The following is a 12,862-nucleotide window of genomic DNA, read 5'->3' as shown; positions in this document are numbered from 1 at the left end:
CGAGTACTCAGCCCCTGTTTGGCACACAGGGTTAACCACACAGCAGAGTACCAAGATCGAACGTATCCAGCGCAGAGCGGTACGTATCATCATGGGACGCGACTTCACCAGCTACCGAGATGCATGTACACAGCTTGGCCTTCCATCACTCCACTCCAGGCGTTCGAATCTGACTCTTCGGTTTGCACAATCTCTCTTAGTCTCCGATCAATTCCGCCACTTCCTACCACCCACAAGAAAGAGCGTCAGTTGTCGACAAACCCGCTCTGCCAACAAACTGGACATTCCCAAGTGCAGAACTGAACGCTATAGGTCTAGTGCCATTCCGTACATGGTCCGTCTACTCAACTGCAATGCCCCCATGCCTTAATCCTGCCAGTATTGTACGCCGCTAATTTTCGTTTATGATATTCGCTGGTCGATATCATGTAAATATTTATATTCGTACCTAACTGATTTTACAAGTACTTCTATTTTAATGATTTGCCTTGTTGGGCATTGACCGAATGCGTTTGTTTTATTGTGCTATTGCAACTGCAATTCAGCCGTTAGGCTGCGAATGTATGCGATATGTTCTTGTTCAATAAACCATTACTACTAATTACTACTGATTGAATTGACAGTGCAAAAGCGCCGCCTTGCAGTCTATACACAAAGCGCAGCTCACCTGTGGCCTTGAAACGTTGCAGTTATGTAAGAAGTTGCTAGGAGGCGTTTTTGTACCACAGGAAAACAAGACCAAGGCGCAAGCGCGGGAAGCAACTTGGTCGTCACTGTTGTGAAAGGTTGGTTAAATTTGCTAAATGTTTAATAGGCAAACAATAATGAATCCTGATCATGAAAATTTAGGATTTTGTGATATCGGTTGAGTAGTTTAATTGTTACTTTGTCATGTAATTTTCAGTCTTTGAGCAGGGGAAACTGCTCGGAATGATCTGAAAATCGTGAAGTGTGGGAGGGGCTTCGAAGCGCTAATCTTTTCTGCGGTATATATTATAAGGATCGGCCGAAGACCGGAGGGTACTCCGACCCGCGGGAGGGCTGGGACCGAGGGTGATGCGGAATACACCGTGTTGTATTTTATTTATGTCATACCCACCTAAGAAAACCCCTATTTTGATGCGAAATGCGCCAGAGATTACTAGTATCATGTGCACCATAAGTTCATAACTTGTTACATATGATACAGATGTATTGTGTTGGGTTGTCTTTCTACATTAACAGAAAGCACTACCTAAGTAATTTGCATTGGCAGCCTTAACATCTGCTTGGAGATCATACATTGTAATAGTGTCTGTTGTGTCTTTGAATTGAACATTTCTGCCCGTGCCAATTCTGCAGTTTTGCATGGGAGAAGCGCAGTGACTGGCAATATATCACCTGACTTTATAAACAAACATCTAAGTTAAATAGTTCATGCATTTTCTTGTGGTTGTGCATTATGTCCAGGTGATGTGTAACACTAGTTCATCTTAATCCGTGGGGTGACCTATTTCCGTTCCACGATTGTATTCAAGACCAGGTTGTTAAGGGATGTCAAGCCGACGGACGGTGGTTTCCAATTGACATCTAGTAACATTTGCAGTTTGAAAATACCGTCCATCGAATCAAGAAATTTATATAGAGATCTCTCAAGGACGTTACATCAGGTCCTTGGATCTCTATATAACATCCTTGCTCGACTTTATATCCCTAACTACTAGTACCCTGATTTACCATGCAACGGATATAGGTTACCCCGCAGATAAAGGTGAACCAGTGTTATACCTCTAACTTAGGCCTACTGTTACAGAGCCCTGTACTGTGTTGAGTGACACCACACGTTACCTTGGTTCATTACACACCTGTACTGTGTGACAGGAATCACACCTGCGGGGCACAGACCTCACCTGGAGTATAGGGCACACCTGCAGTTAGTTGGGACAAGTTTAGGGTTAACGTTAACCTTTAGGTTGTTACGCACTAAACTGGAACTTAGGTCTATCAATGATACCCCCTACAAACTGCGACTGCTGAGAAACTGCTTAGAGACCGCTGAGAGACCAAAGATTTGACGATTTGCTCAATGAATTAGATACTTAAGATGAACAACAGAATTATCAACTTTTTGTGAGTTTTGTTTTCTTGCTTCACATTCCTATTATAAAATGAAGGGTCACATAAATCCAAGTTTGGTTACTGTGCAGTCGCTTGGCTAGTGTAAGGGAAGTCTAAAGAGTTGAAGTTTCCTCCGACCCAAAATCACACTGACCATCCATTTTAGCAGTTTAGCATCCCATGTCCTCCACAGCCTTAACACTAGATATCGGTCCCCTGATTCTGTTCTTTGCCAGGGGAAACTCAAGTTTAAAACTGTGGCCTCTTGTTGGATCCTCAGCTAGACAGATGAAGTACAGCTCAAGTAGGATTCTTTCCAATATGAACAACTACTAAGGGAGGGCAGCTTTTATAGTGTCCTCAGCCTTGCCTAGTAGGGTACGTAGGTTATATTGAGGTCTTGTTCAAAACATCCCAAACACAATTCTTTGCATTCCGAAGGTGTCAACTGTAGAAGATTACTTGGGCTGTGATTGTGTCGTGGTGACCTGGAATGGATGGGCGGTGTTGTGACATGGTGAGGATTGGCAGCTCGTGAGTTCAGCGGGACATGCGCGGATAGTCAGAGAGAAGGTTCCGTTTGTTCTCATGTTTTCCTGTCGTAAATCTGCGACAGAGATCAGAATAACAACACACCTGCACATAGTGTTACACCTGCAGTTTAGGCTCTCATGTGTTTTTTTCATACATTAGCCGTAGGTCTGTACAAAAGTTCAAGAATCTACCACACTTATTGAAAGAGTACAGGCCTATTGCGTGAGTGGATCACATGTCATTGTCTTGTCTTGAACAGCTTGTACCTATTGTACAAAACTGATGTGTGATACCAAAAGGCTTTTTACCAAGATACATGGAACAGAAAAGAAATAAAATGAAGTATTTTGTACCAAAGAGCAAGCTTTATTATACCCTTGAGGCGATTTACAAGTGACGTGATTTTCTAAAGATCTAAAAGAAGTCAAATTATCAATATCTTCAGGAACATGTGATTGGGATGTCTAAGATATTTTTTTTAGTTTTTGCATAGTTTTTTTTATTTTTGCTGTCAGAACATAAACTACCTTTTAGAAATCACTGTACTATACTAAACTGTAATTGTAAATAACAGTTGTCCTTCTTGTTCATGAGATTGTTTTGAAGCCTGCAAAATAAAGTGAACCCTCTACAGACAATAGTAATTGATTTCTACGAATACAAAAATATTTGTTTTGGGTAATTGTCTCTCCGCAGGTGGCCATGGATGAGACAGAGGACACCTGCTGACACCCCCCCCCCCACTGTACACCTGTGGGGATAAGTACCTGTTCCACCTGACCTCGCCCTCAACACCTGGCAGGCTGGCACAGGTAAGATCTTTGTACACCATCTAGGTGTGATATTCAAGCAGATGTCAGGGTGAAAATTGTCACGAATTTGTACTATTTTTCTACACAAGTCTGTTCGTAGGAAGAGCAAGCTGGTCAAAGATGGAGTGAATTTCCCCCTTGCATCTGCTTGGAGATTAAATGTGCACTTCATGTGGAGATAATGGCTCTACATGGGGGATTCTCAAACATTAATCATGGTAATTGTGGACATTAAAAACTAAAACAAAGACTTATGCTTGAAACCCCCACTGTGCTGGGGCAACTAAACAACTAAAACAAACAAAAAACAGACAACTGATTATTGCAGAGACAATTTGGAAGTAAAATGGCTAATTGGAGAAACAAAAATTAATGTGAAAGTTTGTTTTTTAGATATTTGTATAACAAACTGAAAAATCTCTTGCTTGTTATCTTAGAATAAATCAAATGATACACATAAGAAATGACTCCCAAGTAATTTTCCATCCATTAGTACTTATTCCCTTCGTTTCACGAAGGGTTTGTTTTGAGTGCTGTTTGTGTGTGAGAGGGACGTTTGTCAGCCTGATATCTCGGGAAGGCATGGATGGATTGTTTTGATATTTGGTATGTGGGTAGGGTTAGACATGAGGAAGGAATGGTAGGAATTGCGTTACGGCAGGGCGTTCTAGCGGAGTGCTATTGTACTGCAGCAGAACTTCCGGTTTTGATATTTTTTTTCGGGACTTTTTTGGGTGATGATTTTTACGTGGTAGGTAGCTGTGTAAATGAATAGTAAGGTGTGTAAGTTTTGGCCACTTAGGGGTTTTGCTGGGGCGGTGAAAGTCATTCTTGTGTTCGGTTTTGAGAAGGAATAATGCAAGCAGGGGTCGATGGATCGGAATGACTGTAGGTATGCAGATAGCTTACGTAGTGATGTACATAATTGTATGATTGTTATGCAAATTAGAAGGTCATTAGCAGAATGCAATAGGTATGTTTGGAAACCGTTGTATGGTGCGTGTCTGTGAACAGAAAAGCTCGCGAACGGCTGGACAGATTGCTCTGATATTTGGTATGTGGGTAGTTATTGAGAAGGAGAAGAAACGTACGAGGCGTTTTTTCGTTTAGTGGCTTTTGACGGTTTTGCAGGGGATGTTTGTACTTGGAAAATAGTGTATGTGGTGTGGGTATTACGCAATCGTGCTATACTTAGTTAGGTGGCATTACGTCATGCCGATACCAGCGTGGGCTGCAGTCTTACCCCGTCTCCACAGGAAGTGACCACTCCAAAGGGATGATGCAACTACATAGGCGCGGAAAAAATCCTGTAGAATTCCGGACAATTTTGCCAGTCGGACGTATCATATACTGTTAGGCTAGCCCCTGAGATGTCTATAAAAAAACACCCTCAAACCACCACACCCTCACCCATTTCACGAAGGTTGAGTTCTGCGAATGCTTGTGCTTTTATTGTTTTGATGTCAGCAATAATCCATCCCTTCCTTTGTGATATTTTTGGTAACAATTTTTTCCTCATATGAAGCCATTGAATAATTCTGATACCAGAAGAAATAAACTTCAGGAATAATGCAAAAATAAAAGGTGTCTTTTTGTAGTAACAGGAGTGATTGTGACGCTTGAAGGTGTTTTTGTTCCAGTGAAAATATTTGTTTTTCTCGAGTAGAAGTAAAAATGTGAAATTTTTTTATTTTTACCTTTCTCTAACCTCCCTGCTGTAATGACCTGAAGTTATATAAAGCCTCTTGCTGTTATCTTAAATGATATACATAAGGAATGACTCCAAACACATTTATTGTTGTAATGTTGAAAATGATCCATCTCTTCATGTGTGATATTTTTGGAACAATTTTTTTCCTTGTATAAAGCCATTATATAATTCTGATACCAGAAGAAATAAACTTCAGCAGAAATAGCGGTATCTTTTTTTAAGTAACAGAAGTAATACTTGAAGTTGTTTTTGTTCCAGTGAAAATATTTGTTTTTCTCAAGTAGAAGTCCAGCAGTGACAGACAATGTAGTGGAGACACGTGCTGCAGGTGCCCCGCGGTGCACCTGAATACCCACCTGTCTGCACAGCTACCTGTACACACCTACAACACCTGGCCTGCGTAAGATCCTTCTGTGTCTTCTCAGCACTTAATCGCCGGATTTACTTTCTTTGGAGCCCTTAGACTTAGTAATTGTTGTAATCACAGACTTGTGATCAGGGACAATTTTGGAATTGACCCCAATTTTTCTGTCTTTGTAGTAATCATGGTCTTTGTAGATTATCTTTACGTTAGCACTTTATTAGAGAAGAATTCTCTTGTTTGTATACATTGGGCACTGTTATCATTGGAATGATTGTGTTTTTTTTACAGGTAGAAACTAAAAAGTAGCAGTTTGAAAAAAAGTACCATAAAATTCTGCGTTCTTGGGTATTACACCAGTATTTTGAAGGTGTAGATTTGTGTTTGTACTCCTCAGACACAGTAATTGTAGTAATTATAGACTTACACATGCTGTGTGATTTTCTTGTCTGTATTACCTCAGCAGTTAATCACAGGATGATACGTCTGTTTGGTGTTCCCTCAGACAGTAATTCGGGGGATTAACAGCGGAGACAATGTCGATTTTGACCCCTACAACTCCGGCACCGCCCCTTAGGGGTCAACCTAAAGAAACAAACAGCATGGAGATATTTTGTCCGCCACTTTGCAATAATGTTTCTACCTGCTGTCAAGGAAATTGCCGTCATTTTCTTATTTTAGAGTTTGAACATAATTGGTAGGTTTGTTTGTCTCTCAAATATATCAGAGGAAGTTTGTTTGTATCCAAACAGATAAACCACAATTTTCTCAAAGTTGTTAAGGTTTGCGTGTATAGGTAGGGAAACAGCAACAACAATAACAACAACAACAAAACAAGTTATAAATTGTTTTATTATATTATTAGTGAAACAACATGTTGCTTTCTTATTGATATTTGTGCCACCAGTTTGACACACTAATACACCCTTTAATAGGACAAAAAGGCAGCTTCTTTTTCTACTTGATATACAAACATACAAACATGTTAGAAACATAACATGTTAGATTTTGTACATCAGAGCTCAGAAGAAACACTCTTTCAAATGTCGACATTTATCATGATCTCCTTTGTCGCAAAGATACAAAGCTTCAGTTCAGTGCCAGAGCCACAAGCTACATACAGGAGTCTCTGTGAGAGGTGTCAGTCCAACTTTCCAAAACTTTTGAAGTACATGGTTCATAAGAAAGACTCTGCCTCTCTCCGAGCTGTGTAGTTGCAGCTATCAAGTCCATAACCTCTCATCTCATGTTTTCTCTGTGAAGTTCAGCAAGTTTAACACAAAACACATAGAAGGACTTTGTGCATGGAATATGTCACAATATATCTTTATTTGCAACTCATACTGAAGGCTATTTGGAATAGGTAAAGGTAGAAAATCTAAAGTCTAATCTATGAATCTAATGCGATGTTCCTATTAACACATCTGTCTGATGTTTTTACTATTATATACAAAAGAGTATAGAGTTGCTTTCCTGCTTTCTTATGTGAGTGGATCAAATAAATCTGTCTGGTTATGCAGCCTGTGCTGTACAGTACAAATATGGTATGATAATCTAAATTATTGTTATGCCACGAGGTGGTTTACCGGGTTTGAATTTGCAATACAAACAAAAATATAATGCTAGTTCACCTTTATCCGTAGGGTAACCTATATCTGTTGCTTTTTAAAAGCAGTGTATTTAGGCACATAAAGTCGGCGGCTGATAGTTTTAAACTGCAATATCCTGAAAATATTGCAATTTGAAACTAAATTCCATCAACATGATTTCCCCAAATACCCTGTTTTTAAAAGCAACGGATACAGGTTACCCAGTGGATAAAGGTGAACTAGCATTATGTTCTGACAGTCTAAGAAAGATTTCATCCAGACTGTTATTGTTGAAAAGCTCTTGAAAAAAAGGAGGACTCGCCCAGTCATTATTCCCCAAAATTACACCTAAGTGGCCGGGTGATTATAGTGAAGAGGAGGAGAGATGACTGCAATGATGATGAATAGAGAATAGATTCCCCCTACTGCAGGTATTCCCCAGGTGCTGCAGGTATTCCCCAGGTCCTACAGGTCGGCCCACAACAATCAGAGCAGACAATGGCCCCCTGCTGTGGCACCATGCCTCTATTGTCTTAGCTAAGTACCTGAGGCATACAAGACCTGTTGGTAGACAGTTTAACAGCTATGGAGATTATATACAAAACTCCATTACAGCACAAAGCAATGTTGAAAATACTTGCAGTCTTGTGGATTTAAAACATAGACCTAGTGGTAAATAGTTCTTTCACAGATGCCTAATAAGTAACATAGATGGCCTCCTTTGGTAGTCAATATTCATGGTAAAATCCTAATTGACTTCAGTCCTAAAGCTTTGGCTATAGCCTGGATATCAGACTGTTTCCAGGGCCTACACAGGCCAACTTGTATGGAAGGAAATTCTATAACTGTTACAGTTGCCCTGAGTTAGGCCCTGCAAGATAGGCATTATTGAGATTGGGCTGGGGTCTGGTATCCAGGCTACTTTGGTTTTGACTGAACAGTCCAAAATGAGAACAACAGTCTCTGAGTGCAAATGCCTGAAACTCTGAAAGAAGGCCTTTTTATTAAACTCAGAAGCATGTTTTGGTAAACCAGGAAAACTCCACCGAAGGCACAAGAACATTAAACTTGTGCTATTGTTTCTCTACTCAATTAGATCACATAACGTATTAGCTTTTCTTTTCTTGACAGTTTTCAAGTCATACTGTACAAAGAACAACATTACATTGTTATTGCTATTGCTAACCTGATACCCTGTCTTGTTTGGTAGGTTTCTATATCTAGATATGTGTCATACAAACTAAGAATTTAGGTCCTTCTACATTGTGTAGTTTGGCCCTCAAAATGTGTATTGGGGGTCATACAGACAAACTGTAATGTTTATAAACCTTCTCAAATTAACAAACCTGTTGTTTTTGCCAAACCTTGAATAATTGATATCAGATGCATATCTCTTGAATTGTTTTGTAAGATCTCTATCTCTTTAATATAGTATTGATTTAAAGACTCATCAATTATAGTTAAAAACTTACAAAGGCAAACTTTTACATTACTTTTGACATTGGACAAGTGGAAATGTTTACTTGGCTTGTGGTACTTCTTTTGCTTACAGAATGAAGTTGAAGAACAATTAGGCCATTTAGGCCATTAAAGAAATCATTAATGTCTTAATGCTAGTTCACCTTTATCCGCGGGGTAACCTTTATCCGTTGTATATAAAATTGAAGTATTTAGGGATATCAAGTCGACAGACGGCTGTTTCAGAGTTGAATGCTTGCTTTGAATTAGTTTGAAAATATTGCAGTTTAAAACCAACGTCCATGGACTAGATATCCGTAAATACCTCATTGTTAAAAGCCACAGATATAGGTTACCATGTGGATAAAGGTGAACTACTGTTACCCATTTACTACAGGTGCAACAAATTTTAAGTTTGTCTTCTGTCTTCTATTTCTTTAGTCTAAATAAGGAAGTTTGAAGAAAACAGCTTGTCTAAGAGCTATAATTATAAAGGTTTCTGTGGGGCAGAGTTCTTCTTGATTGCCTTTGGCCCGAGGGACGTTAGCTTGTGCCACCTGTCACATAAGACTGATGGGGAGTCCTGTGGTCTGCATGGGGAGATAGCAGGCAATTAACAGGTGAATTAAGCATTCAGGGATCAAAGAAGCTTGACAGAAGAAGACAGTGGATTCAGTTTAAGGTGCTTCTCTTTCTGTAAGTGCTAGACGTGTAGTATAAGTTTACCTTGAAGGAAGTTTCATTTCTTTTAGGGTGACAGAAATAAGGCGAATCTGAGACTGTGAGAGGAAAGAGGCTTTTAGCTGGCTAGTTTGGACGAGGCTTGTAGTTGCCAAGTCCAACAAGAGAAAAGTCCAACAATTTTGAATTCTGGTCTTTGTTTTCAGGAGCCATTTGCATACGTCAACCTTCAGATCTGTAAGTATCACAGAAATGAAATTTTGTGTATTACAGAATTCAAAACACAACTGTTAAAAGTATTCCATTAAGTTTGACATATTTCACAATTTTTAGTGGCAAAACTGTAGAAATAAGATGTAGAAATATCGACAAAGCTACTAAGATGAATGTCTGAACCTTATATTATTGGCAGCAAACACTAATCTTACACCATACACACTTTCCATTCTACTCACACCATTAGAAAATTGCTATTGTTAAAGATGCCTTAAAGTGATTGAAGGCCCAAGCAGTAACTTCTACCTCATCAAAGCACCACCGCTAAGTAGCAGCTTCCGAATACCTGTTACCTGAAAGACCTACGATAATCCTCGTCGCATGTTTTGAGTGACAGACTTCCTGCCTTTTGTGTTTAACCATGTTTGACAGAAATTCAAACCAATGAAAATATAATCAAATCAGCTTTCTGCGGATTTAGGCATGTTGACAAAGCTCGTAGAATTACTTTTCTTTCTTCGCAGCAGATCTCTGGAAACGTACAATGGAAAATTTTCTCATCACTGTAATTATGTTTCAGCCGCTAGATTTAGAGATCTGCACCCACAATTGTGTCCATTTATGGTTGTTAAACAGCTGGTTTGGGGTATCGTGTTGTGATCTTGGAAGGCTTTGCACTTCTAATCTGGGTGTGGAAGAAATGTTCAGGGAAGCCATGTTTTATGTTTATTCATGTTTAGCTCTAAGCCTTTAAATTGGACAGGATTTTATGTTGAAAGACAATCTTTTGTACTGGAAAATTTAATTTGGGCCATTGTTGGGAAGAGACATTGGATTGAATTAGAATGTAGTCTACAAGTGTCTTTTTTTTTATATTTCACTCGCTACAAAAACGTCTCCATGTGTTTGACACACTTTTCTTTGCCAATGCTTACTAATAAAAGCAGTTACTGTATAGCATTCGGATATCTGATCTTCTTGAAGCCAACTGTTTTGCTGAATCCCTGAATCCTTAATACCAATACTATCTCTTAGTATTCTTTTCCATCTATTTTCTTGATAAAAGAGCAGTGGGTCGTACAAAGACTTCAATTATTTTGTCATGATGAGTTTTTCCCTCAGTGTAGATAACACAAGATGGATGATGACACTATCAGAGCAGGGAGGAATCTCCTGCATTCTCCTGCAAATTTCACTGATCACCTCAGATAAGTACATCAAGATTTGTCAAAGAAAATTGATAACTTTTTGATAGAGTTCTTCAAGGGATATGAATAATTTATAATTTTTTGGTTGAGATAAAACTATGATGTAAATGAAGCACTTAATGCATCATGAATGAAATAAGGGATACCTTATTTGCAATTTTTGGTGAAGAGATTTCTTTAGAAAATCTTTTAGCTTGTACAATCATTCACCCTGGTTTCATATGGTTTACCACAAATCATTACATACAGCTTTGATCAAATCAGCTGATAAAGTTACTGCTTTTGGTGTTCTAAAAGTATAAAATGGTTACAAAGAGCCTTATTTTTTCTATGCCAGTTTCATTCTGTTTCTAAAATTTTTGAACATGTTCGTAGAACTTCTGTAGCAAGAACTCTGGAATATATGCTGTTGAGTTAAAAATCATTTGAACATTACAATAAATGGCAATTGAAGACATAAGACTGCAGCTTTGCGATGTATTGGCTTAGGAAGCTAAAGCTATTGTATTCCTAAGATTTTGTTACCCTTACTACTCAGTCTATTTCCTGTGACAAATTTCTGCTTAGCTCTGTGGTATCCTTATCTTATATTTTAACAAGACAAAGCCTGCGGTCCATCCGCCCTTTTTTGTACTCCTGACATGTCATCATCCATCAAATCTTATCAGAGATAGGATTTCTTATGGTGAGCAGCTTTGGGACAATCATGGTCACAAGATAGATTATTGTTCTTTTCAAAGGATGTCCAAGCTGTTTGTTTTTTAGTAAAAATTAATCTCGAGACAGATGTGTAGCTTTGCTAATCTTTGTGTCAAAATTATTGGATAAAAGAAAATCAGTGTATCATCCTTAAACTCTCACAGAATATCTGTTTTTGCAGAAATCATGAATTCTCAAGATTGCTTCCTATAGTAGAAAGTGTCTCTCAACGTCGATGAAGGTTAGACATCCAGGTACAATGTAATAAGATGGCAAATACCGATCACTTGACAAGCAACCGGATGTAATTTTGGAAAATTTTCAGAGCTGTCAGACGGTTTCAAAAATCATTGTCAGTGTCAGTGACGAAAGATAATGGCTGTTATCTGGAGAATATGGCCATTTCCAATATCATAGCCAGTTGCTTGAGTAATAGCCATTTTGCATGTTAGTTACAACTCTAACATCTAACGTTAGCAGACCTTTATTCGATGTGTACCTAAATTCGTTACTTTAAAAAAAGTAGATCTTAGTCAGTATTCTGAACATGTGAATCCCTCAACTTTGTAACTCTCTATGTACTACCAATTATACGCTTAAATTGTACCCTCAATATCCTGTTAAATCAATTCAAATTATTGAATTGAATATAGGTACGCCATGCATAAAGGTCAACTAACGTTATATTCTATAGAAAGCAAGACATAAGTACTAGTATTACTAGCATTAGGACTTGGAGCGTGTCCGCCATAACTGGCAACAAACAGGTGTGTCGCCAATCTGAGCCATTAGGCACGACAAACTTCAAAGTCGACCCTAAACAACTCTTAACATTCTGTAAGTATTGTTAGTGGTCGTCACGACGAATAACATGCCAGATCGCTATCAGATGCTGTTTATGTTCGACAAAATTCAGCCGTGCGGTTCGAAAGACATCGAGATGTGGTCCAACAATGCTGGACTAATTGTGTTAAAAACTGTTACACTACTGTAATTTTTGTTGTAAAAGTGCTAAACTTACAAATAGGTGATGTTTCTGTCATTCACAGGAGCTGTGAGGAACTGATATCAGGAAGTGCTGTCTCCATTTGTTCTGTCCCAGTCATTCTTTTGGAGCCCCTGATGTTGTTGATTTTTATTGCCAAATCTGTCATTTCCATTTTACAAAAATACATCTTCATCTGTTTTATGTCATTGATTTAAGATTTCTGGACAGACAAGATGAAATTTTTGTATGTTGACCCCAACAGTTTCTGTCCCAGGCCCAGGCCTGATAGTGCTCATTCAGGGGTAAACCTACATTGTACTGATTTGTACTTTTGAAGGTTCACTCTGTTGCCTTGCACTTCATTGCTCAGTCAGTAGATGGCATTCTAGTCATGTTCAGTATATCAACTGTGGTGACTGAATCCTACTGCCAAAGAGATCAGGACTACCATCATGATTCCTTTTCTTTGCAGTAAGTGGATATTTTTGATCAGAGGTAATTCTTTGAG

The 12,862-nt window shown here is 38.7% G+C and overlaps 1 long non-coding RNA gene across 1 annotated transcript in view; it reads left to right on the top strand.

Moving 5' to 3' along the window:
- The first annotated feature begins 3,349 nt into the window (after window positions 1–3,349).
- LOC118429963 overlaps window positions 3,350–12,862 on the top strand; it is a 36,474-nt gene continuing 26,961 nt past the window's right edge. Inside the window, exons 1-2 of the long non-coding RNA XR_004832814.1 lie at window positions 3,350–3,443; window positions 5,439–5,554. This is a non-coding gene — a long non-coding RNA (uncharacterized LOC118429963). The remainder of the gene's footprint in view (window positions 3,444–5,438; window positions 5,555–12,862) is intronic.

Source organism: Branchiostoma floridae, chromosome 14 (assembly GCF_000003815.2).
Source record: "Branchiostoma floridae strain S238N-H82 chromosome 14, Bfl_VNyyK, whole genome shotgun sequence".
Classification (NCBI taxonomy): domain Eukaryota; kingdom Metazoa; phylum Chordata; class Leptocardii; order Amphioxiformes; family Branchiostomatidae; genus Branchiostoma; species Branchiostoma floridae.
Note: the sequence above shows the minus strand (reverse complement) of the source record. Positions and strands in the feature narration are given on the sequence as shown.